Source organism: Rhinopithecus bieti, unplaced genomic scaffold, assembly GCF_001698545.2.
Source record: "Rhinopithecus bieti isolate Rb0 unplaced genomic scaffold, ASM169854v2 scaffold_7673, whole genome shotgun sequence".
Taxonomy (NCBI): Eukaryota; Metazoa; Chordata; class Mammalia; order Primates; family Cercopithecidae; genus Rhinopithecus; species Rhinopithecus bieti.
The window spans coordinates 1,361,978-1,372,030 of record NW_016806375.1 but is presented as its reverse complement, the minus strand read 5'-3'; the positions used below and the strand labels follow the sequence as shown (position 1 = coordinate 1,372,030).

Here is a 10,053-nt window from a genome sequence, read left to right as displayed (position 1 = left end):
TCGAACATTCTCCTTTAGCTCAGAGAAGTTTGTTATTACCGATTGTCTGAAGCTTTCTTCTCTCAACCTGTCAAAGTCATTCTCCATCCAGCTTTGTTCTGTTGCTGGCAAGGAGCTGCGTTCCTTTGGAGGAGAAGAGGTGCTCTGATTTTTAGAATTTTCAGCTTTTCTGCTCTGGTTTCTCCCCATCTTTGTGGTTTTATCTGAGGTCCTACACATCTTTTGATAAATGTATTCCTAAGAACTTTATGGATCTCAGAGCTATTGTTAATGATATTGTTTTATATTTAATTTTTAAATTACTTGTGCTACTGTATAGATAAAATGGATTTTTTTTAAATGTTGACCCTATGTCCTGAGTTTGGCAATTTCTTTTGTAGATTTTGTAAGATTTTCCACACATAAGCATATAATTAATGAATAAAGATAATTTTACTTCTTTTCTAAGCTTTTTTTTTTTTTTTTTTTTTTTTTTTTTTTTTTTTTTTTTTTTTTTTTTTTTTTTTTTTTTTTGACAGAGTCTCTGTCTGTCACCAGGCTGGAGTGCAGTGGTGCAAACACGGCTCACTGCAGCCTTGAACTCCTGGACTCAAGCCATTCCCCACTTTATCCTCCCAAGTAGCTGGAATTACAGGCATGTACAGCCATTCTTGGCTAACTTTTTGTAGAGACAGGGTCTCACCATGTTTCCCAGTCTCGTCTGCAACTCCTGGGCTCAAGCAGTCCTCCCACCTCAGTCTCCCACAGGGCTGAGATAATAGGTGTGAGCAACTGAGCCTGGCCCTTTATGCCTTTTATTCATTTTTCTCATCTTGTTTCAATGGCTAGAATTACCACTATTATGTTGAATACAAGTGAAAGGGAACATCTTGACTTTGTTCTTAATTTTGAGGAGAAAGCATTTAGGGTTTTGGTTTTTGTTTTTGTTTTGAGATAGGGCCTTACTGTGTCATCCAGGCTGAGGTGTAGTAACACAATGAGAGCTCACTGCAGCAGCCTCAAACTCATGTGCTCAAGTGATCCTCCCACCTCAGCCATCCAGGTAGCTGGGACTACAGGCATGCACCACCACACCCAGCTGATTTTTAAATTTTTCTTTTGTAGAGACAGGGTTTTGCCATGTTGCTCAGGCTGGTATCGAATCCTTGGCCTCAAGTGATCCTCTTGTCTTGGCCTCCCAAAGAGCTGGCATTACAGGCATGAGTCATTATGCCAGCCAGCGTTCAGCTTTTTGATATTTATTATTATGTTAGCTGTAGGCTTCTTACAGATGCCTGTATCAGACTGAGGATGTTCCCTTCCATTGAAAATTGTTATTGTTTTAAATAATCATGATTAGATGTTGAATTTTGCTAAACACATTTTCTTCATCTATTGAGATAATCCTATGATTTTTCCTCCCTTATTCTATTAATGCGATGAATTATATTTATTGCCTTTTAAATGTTGAACCAAACTTGTAGCCCTGAGATGCATCCCATTCAGTTTTGATGTATTATCCTTTTCTGGTGGGGTGGGAGGGCTGAGAAATTTTACTTTATTTCATTTTATTTTTTATTTCAATAGGTTTTGGGGGAGCAGGTGGTGTTTGGTTACATGGATAAGCTCTTTAGTGGTGATTTCTGAGATTTTGGTGCACCCATCACCCAAGCAGTGTACACTGTATCCAATGTGCAGTCTTTCATCCTTCACCCCTGTCCTACCTTTCCCCTTGAGTCCCTGAAGTCCATTGTATCCTTCTTATGCCTTTGTGTCCTAATAGCTTAACTAAACAATGTTTGGTTTCCCATTCCTGTGCTACTTCACTTAGAATAATGGTCTCTAGTTCCATCCAGGTTGCTGCAAATGCCATTATTTCATTCCTTTTTATAGCTGAGTATTATTCCATGGTGTATATATATATACATTTTCTTTATCCACTTGTTGGTTGATGGGTGATATAGTTTGGCTGTGTCCTCACCCAAATCTCGTCTTGAATTGTAGCTCCCAGAATTCCCACATGTTGTGGGAGGGCCCTGGTGGGAGATAATTGAATCATGAGGGCGGTTTCCGCTATACTGTTCTTGTGGTAGTGAATAAGTCTCACAAGATCTGATGGGGTTTTTTTTGTTTTTTTTTTTTTTTTGAGACGGAGTCTTGCTCTGTCGCCCAGGCTGGAGTGCAGTGGCCGGATCTCGGCTCACTTCAAGCTCCGCCTCCCAGGTTCACGCCATTCTAAGGGGTTTTCCTTTTCTCTTGCCTCTCACTCTGTCTCGCCTGCTGCCATGTGAGACGTGCCTTTCACCTTCTGCCATGATTGGGAGGTCTGCCCAACCACTTGGAACTGTGATTCCATTAAACCTCTTTTTTTTTTTTTAAATAAATTACCCAGTCTCAGATATGTCTTTATCACCAGCGTAAAAACGGACTAATATAATGGGTAACAACAAAAACATAAAGTGGGGAAAAGACACCCTAGTCAAGAAACAGTGCTGGGATAATTGGCAAGCCACATGTAGAAGAATGAAACTGGATCCTCATCTCTCACCTTGTACAAAAATCAACTGAAGATGGGTCACAGACTTTAATACCTGAAACCATAAAATGTTAGAAGATAACATTGGAAAACCTTCTAGACATTGGCTTAGGCAAAGACTTCATGACCAGTAACCCAAAAGCAAATGCAACAAAAACAAAGATAAATAGATGGGACCTAATTAAACTAAAAAGTTTCTGCACAACAAAAGAAATAATCATCAGGGTAAGCAGACAACCCACAGAGTGGGAGAAAATCTCTGCCAACTGTGCACCCAACAAAGGACTAATATCCAGAATCTACAAGGAACTCAAACAAATTAGCAAGAAAAAAGCAAACAATCCCATCAAAATATGGGTTAAGGACATAAATAGACAATTATCAAAAGAAGATATACAAATGGCCAAGAAACACACAAAAAAATGCTCAACATCGCTAGTTATCAGGGAAATGAAAATCAAAACCACAATGCGCTACCACCTTACTCCTGCAAGAGTGGCCATAATTTATTTATTTATTTTTTATCATCTTTAATGTTCTACCTAGAAATTTCGTTCTTTGATACAAAAACAGTACATGTGCCATAACGTGCACGTGTTAGTTTGTTGTCCTGTTGTCTGCTGTGTATACTTATGCCATGTTGGGGTAGATAGCTCTGGCTAGCTATAGACGTGTTCGTACTTCCAACCATCGAATTCATCATTTATGTTATCTGTTTACACTCTCCTCTAATCCTTTTTGCCGTCCCTACCTCCCCCCTCCTCTCCCACATCCCCATGATGTATAGGGCTCTCCCATAGCACCCTCTGTGATGTTTTTCCCCCTTCTCTCAAGCCTCGGAAAAATATAGTCCAGTGAATTTCAATATGGATTCTAATGCTCTCACGACCTATGTGTGTAGGATATGCATGCTGGGTGTGATTTGGTTTTCTATGTTCTTTAGTGACTAGCTCAATTGCTAATTGACATGGGTCTTCTCCGAGCCTGCATCAGTCTCCCTACAAAAGGAGACGCAAACTCATCTCTTTTTATGGCTGCATAGTATTCCATGTGTATATGTGCCACATTTTCTTGAATCAGTCTGTCACGATGCGGACATTTTGGGTTGAGGGTTTGAATTCGCACCAAGGTCTCATATTTTGTTTGTGAGATTAGGCACTGAGTAGCCTATTCACTCCGGTGTCTTTTCCCCCCCCCCCCGCTCCTCGTACATGTGTCTGTTGGTGAGATAGAATAATTTTTATCTCCGTCTGCGGAAACGGATATTTATACAACAAATGGCCAAGAAACACACAAAAAAATGCTCAACATCGCTAGTTATCAGGGAAATGAAAATCAAAACCACAATGCGCTACCACCTTACTCCTGCAAGAGTGGCCATAATTTGAAAATAAAGAATAATAGATGCTGGTGTAGATGTGGTAAAAAAGGAACACTTTTACATTGCTGGTTGGAATGTAAACTAGTACAACCACTATGGAAAACAGTGTGGAGTTTCATTAAAGAACAAATTTAGAGCTACCATTTGATCCAGCAATCCCACTCCTGGGTATCTACCCAGAGGAAAATAAGTCATTATGTGAAAAAGACACTTGCACACACATATTTATAGCAGCAAAATTTGCAATTGCAAAAATATGGTATATTATCTTTTAATACAATGCTGATTTTGGCTTGTCAATTTTGGTTAAGGATTTTGTGTCTCACAAGAAATCTTAGTCTATTGTCTTTTCCTTCCCTTGTTATATTCTTGTCATTTTTGGTATCAGGATTATGCTGGATCATAAAGCAACTTTGAAAGTGTTCTACTGTCCTCATTCCCTGAAAGGATGTATATATGAATAGTATTATTTCTTACTTATTTATTTTGAGACACAGTCCCACTCTGTCACCTAGGCTGGAGTACAGTGGTACAATCTCAGCTCACTGTAGCCTCGACCTCCCAGGCTCAAGTGATCCACCCGCTTCAGTCAGCTGAGTAGCTGGGACTAGACACATGCCACTATGCCTGGCTAATTTTTATGTATTTTTAATAGAGAGGGGGTTTCACCATGTTGCCCAGACTTGTCTCGAACTCCTGGCCTCAAGTGGTCCTCTCACCTCAGCCTCCTGAAGTGCTGGGATTATAGGCGTAAGCCACTGCACCTGGCCTTATTTCTTATTTCAATATTCGATATAACTCACCAGTAATGCCATCTGTGCCTAGAATTTTCCTTATGGAAAAGTTTATAATTAAAATTTTAATCTCTCTAGTAGACATAGGGTTGTTAAAATTTTCTATTTCCTCTTATACAGGTTTGGTAACATGAGTTTGTCTATTTTATTTCAGTAGTTGAATTTGTGGCATAAAGTGGTCTGTCCCTTTTTAATTATTTCAGTATTTATAGGATCTCTAGGGATACCTCGGCTGTCATCTCTGATGTTGGTAATTTGTGTGTGTTTTTTCTCTATCAGTTTAGCCTAAGTACTCAATTTTATTAATCTTTTAAAAACAACTTTTGGTTCTTTTGATTTTCTCCTAGTGTCTGTGCATTTTCTTTTTTAATTTTTGTGGATACATGGTGTATATATTTATGGTGTATATGAGATATTTTGATACAAGCATGTTTATACATTTTCTATTTCATTGATTTCTGCTCTTTGTTTTCTATCATCTACAAACTTTACATCTAATTTGCTCTTCTTTTTCTACTTTCTTAAGTTGGAAGCTTAGATAATTGATTTTAAATCTTCTTTTCTAACGCAAGCAATTAAAGCTAGAAATAAATAACGATTAAGCTATAAATATCCCTCTAGGAACTTTAACTGCATCCCACAAATTTCAATATGTTGTTTTTCCTTATCGTTTAGTTCACACTGTTTTCTAATTTCCCTTATGATTTCTTTCTTGAGCATAAGTTATTTAGAAGTATGTTGCTTAATTTTTGATTTTTGGAAATTTTCTATATATTTAATTGCTCTCAAGAAACTTAATTTTGTTTTGATCAGAGGACATATTTTGTGAGATTTCAGTCAGTACTTTGACATGTATTGAGATTTGCTTCATGGCTCAGCAAATAGTCTATATTAGTAAACATTTAATGTGCTCTTCAAAAAAAATGTACATTCAGCAGTTATTGGGTATAGTATTCTATAAATATCAATTTGTTTGATCATGTATTCAAATATTCTATTTCCTTACTGATTGATTTGTCTGCTTATTCTATCAATTACAAAAAAGGGAATATTAACATCACCTACATATTTGTGGATTTCTCTTATTTCTCATTGAGAATTGAGAAATTATTATATCATCGTGATTTTAACTTTCTATCTATAACATGACTGTTTTGGTAATACTTTTGTCTTGAAATCTAATTTGTCTGATATCAATATAGTCATACTAGTTTCCTTATGACATAGTTTGTGTGACATATTGTGTTTCATCCTTTTATATTCAACCTGCCTCTATATTTATATTTAAAGTGATTATCTTATAAACAGCATATAGTTGAGTCTTGCCTCTTTTTATTCACTTTGAAAATCTCCGCCTCTTACTGTACATTTAATGTAACTGTTAATAAGTTTGGGGTTGGCCAGGTATGATGGCTCATGCTCGTTCCCAGCAGTTTGGAAGGCCGAAGTGGGTGGATCACTTGAGATCAGGAGTTCAAGACCAGCCTGGCCAACATGGCGTAACCCTGTCTCTACTAAAAATAGAAAAATTACCCAGGTATGGTGGCATGCACCTGAATCTCAGCTACTTGGGAGGCTGAGACAGAAAAATCACTTGATCCCAGGAGACAGAGGTTGCAGTGAGCTGATATCACACCACTGCATTCCAGCCTGGGTAATAAAGTGAGACTCCCTCTCAAAAAAAAAGTTTGGGGTTAAGTCTTAAATCTACTATGTTGTCAGTTTCCATTTGGTCCCTCTGTTCTTTGTTCTCTTTTTCCCACTTTCTTGGTCTAATTAAGTACTTTTTTAGAACCCCATCTAGTTTAATGACTTTTTAGCTATGTGACACTAGGTATATACATGTATGTATATGTATTTTTACTGTCATTCTTTTAATGATGTTTCAGAACAAAGAAAATGTCACAGAGTTATACGTGGTTTTTATCTGGTATAGGGTACAAGAAACAGTTACCAACAGAAGATATTTCTACAGCCCCAAAGTAGCTTACTTATAAATATTTGCAAAATTCATTCTTACGGTACTCATGTAGTTTTGTACTTGAATCGACAGTTTACAGAGATGAGTAATTAAAAGTAATCTTTTTTGGTTTGTTTTTTGTTTTTTATTGAGACGGAGTCTCACTCTGTTCCCCAGGCTGGAGTGCAGTGGCGCGATCTTGGCTCACTGCAAGCTCTGCCTCCTGTGTTCACACCATTCTCCTGCCTCGGTCTCCCGAGTAGCTGGGACTACAGGCACCCGCCACCACAACCGGCTAATGTTTTGTATTTTTAGTAGAGACGGGGTTTCACCGTGTTAGCCAGGATGGTCTCGATCTCCTGACCTCGTGATCAGCCCGCCTCGGCCTCCCAAAGAGCTGGGATTACAAGCTGTTCTGCCATCCACGTTGGCCAGGCTGGTCTTGAGTTCCCCTCATTTCTTTCAGAGCCTCTCTTCTCTGGGCTATAATTACGGCTTCTGGACTTTTTGTCAGAATCGGAATGGCACCATTTGCTATTCTCCCTAGAACTCTCGTATTTTAAGAACCTGAGCTTTTCCTTGGCTTTTTCCTGGTTATGGTGACTGCCAGAAAGTTCTTCATGAAGTTTTCTCTTCTTACACAGGTCCTTCTCTTCAGAATCACTGTGTGATATGCCCTGAACACTTGCTTTTCTTTCTTTTCTTCCTATTTTTTTTTCTTTATTATCACTCTCACTCTCACTACTGCTTTCTGAAGTCTTAGTAGAGGAAGAGGAGGAGGAGGAAGACGAGAAGGAGGAAAAGGATTTATGTTTTTTGTGTTTATTTCTGCTCTTCTGAAACTTTTTCTTTTTTCTGTCTTTTTTCTTTTATTTTTCTTCTCCAGTCGATCTAATTTCCTAAGAAGTTTCTGTTTTTGTTTAGTTGTTAGTGACTTTAAGCATTCAACTTCTGGATCTTCTTCACCCTCACTTGGAACATACTCCTGTGATGGATCATTTGCAGTCAAGTTTCTCCCCAGTATATTTCCTTTCAGTGCAAACCCACTGTTTCTCATCTTCGCTATTAGCTCCAAGGGATGCATCGATGGTCCTGAGCCATCAGTGGGAATCGAACTTGCATTGATTTCAGAAGGACCAAACAAAGGACATTCTTGATCTGTGTTGACATGACCCCACTGGTGACATTTAATGCACCACACATTTCGAACCTGAATACCCAAGGGCTGATCTCTGATATTCATGTCATCTTTGGCATATTTTTCTTGTGGGGCTCCTTTCTGCCATTCAATTTTGTATTCAGTCTCTCCTTCTGTTTCTTCTTTCTCTTTGTTTTCTTTTTTAGCTCCTGGTGGGGCTTCACACATGAAATTAAGGCCATTCTTTACACATTCATCTCCCATAAGCAATCTATTATCATATGATTCTTGTTCTTTAAGAAATTGCTCCATTAATTCTTCTTGTTTCTTCTTATCATATATTTTCTGTTTTGCCATCCATACTTTTTTGATATTGGATTGGGAGGCAGGATGAAAGTCCTTCTTGCACACGAAGTTGGTGAAGGATTTTCCCATCTTGGAGCTGGAGCTGGGGAAAGCATCAGCTAAATCTGTAGCAACATAAACAAACTCAACCTCCTAACCGGAACTGCCACCACTGTATATTTTTTAAATGATGGCTCTAGGAATTACATCCATAACTTATAACACTCCTTTTTTTTTTTAGATGGAGTCTTGCTCTGTCACCAGGTTGGAGTGCAGTGGCGTGATCTCAGCTCACTGCAACCTCCATCTCCTGGGTTCAAGTGATTCTCCCGCCTCAGCCTCTTGAGTAGCTGGGATTACAGGCACCTGCCATCAGGCCTGGCTAATTTTTGTATTTTTGTAGAGATGGGGTTTCACGATGTTGGCCAGGCTGGTCTTGAACTCCTGACCTCAGGTCATCCTCCTGCCTCGGCCTCCCAAAGTTCTGGGATCACAGTCATGAGCCACCGTGCCTGGCCCACACTCTTTCTTAAAATTGGTATTATTCCACTTCACATATAAGGTAAGAATCTTATCTTAGTTACATTCATACTCCCTCTTCTCTTCTTTACTATTATATAGCTTCCTTCTACATATATTATAAATCCCACAATCAGCTGTCATTATTTTTGCTTTAAAATTATTAAATGAATTTTAAATAATTTAAGAAAAGAAAAATAATAATTTTAATATTAACTTACATATTTACCATTCCTAACAGTCTTCATTTCATCCTATATGTGTGATTTTTCATCTGGCCTGAATTTTCCCTTAAGCCTGAAAAACTTCCTTAGAATTTCTTACAGTGCAGGTCTGTTGGAGATAAATTCTAACAGTACTTGCTCATTTGAAGATGCTTATATTTCACCTTAATTTTATAAAGATGTTTATGGTCGGGCCGGGCATGGTGGCTCACGCCTGTAATCCTAGCACTTTGGGAGGCCAAGGAGGGTGGATCATCTGAGGTCATGGGTTCGAGACCAGCCTGAACAACATGGCAAAACCCCATCTCTACTAAATACAAAAAAAAATTAACCAGGTGTGGTGGCATGCGACTGTAATCTCAGCTACTAGGGAGGCTAAGGCAGGAGAATTGCTTGAACCTGGGAGACGGAGGTTGCAGTCAGCTGAGATCATGCCACTGCACTCCAGCCTGGGCAACAGAGGAAGACTCAGTCTCAAAAAATAACAAAGATGTTTATGGTCAACATAGACTTCTAACTTGACTTTTTTTTTTTTTTCAGCAAATGGAGCATATTGTTCCATTGTCTTCTGGCCTCAATTGTTCCTCATGAAAAGTCAACTCAACCAATATTCTTATCATTATCATTATCATCCCCTATATATAATGTGGCTTTTTTCCCTATGACTGATTTTAAGATTTTCTCCTTATCTTTGATAATTATGATGCATCTTGCTATTTTTATTATTATTATTATTATTATTATTATTTGTAGAGATGGGGTTTCACCAAGTTGCCCAGCCTGGTCTCAAACTCCTGGGCTCAAGCCATCCACCTGCCTCAGCCTCCCAAAGTGCTGGGATTACAGGCGTGAGCCACCATGCCCAGACTTCTTGATTTTTCTTTATGTTTTTGGTTCACTAAGTCTCATGGATTAAAAAATGTTGAGTAACTATGAGCATCTTGTTGTTTTTTCTTTGTGCATTGAATTTGCTGGGCCCTCAGATTGAAAAGTGTTGAGTTTCCTTCTAGCAGAGACTCAGATTGCTGCAGATCGACTTGACTCTGTGGAGCTTGGTTTTAGCCTTTGTTAAGGAAAGTCTATGTGAGTTTGCCAGTAGTTCTAGGGTACAACCCTTAGTCCTGGGACATGGTCTCAACTCCTAAGGTCTGACACCCCTTCTGGGGTGTCAGTCAAA

At 38.7% G+C, this 10,053-nt stretch overlaps 1 pseudogene; it reads right to left on the bottom strand.

Annotated features, from left to right (window-relative positions):
• Nucleotides 1-8,223, bottom strand: part of LOC108532074 (corepressor interacting with RBPJ 1 pseudogene) — a 38,218-nt pseudogene extending 29,995 nt beyond the window's left edge.
• Nucleotides 8,224-10,053: the final 1,830 nt, after the last annotated feature.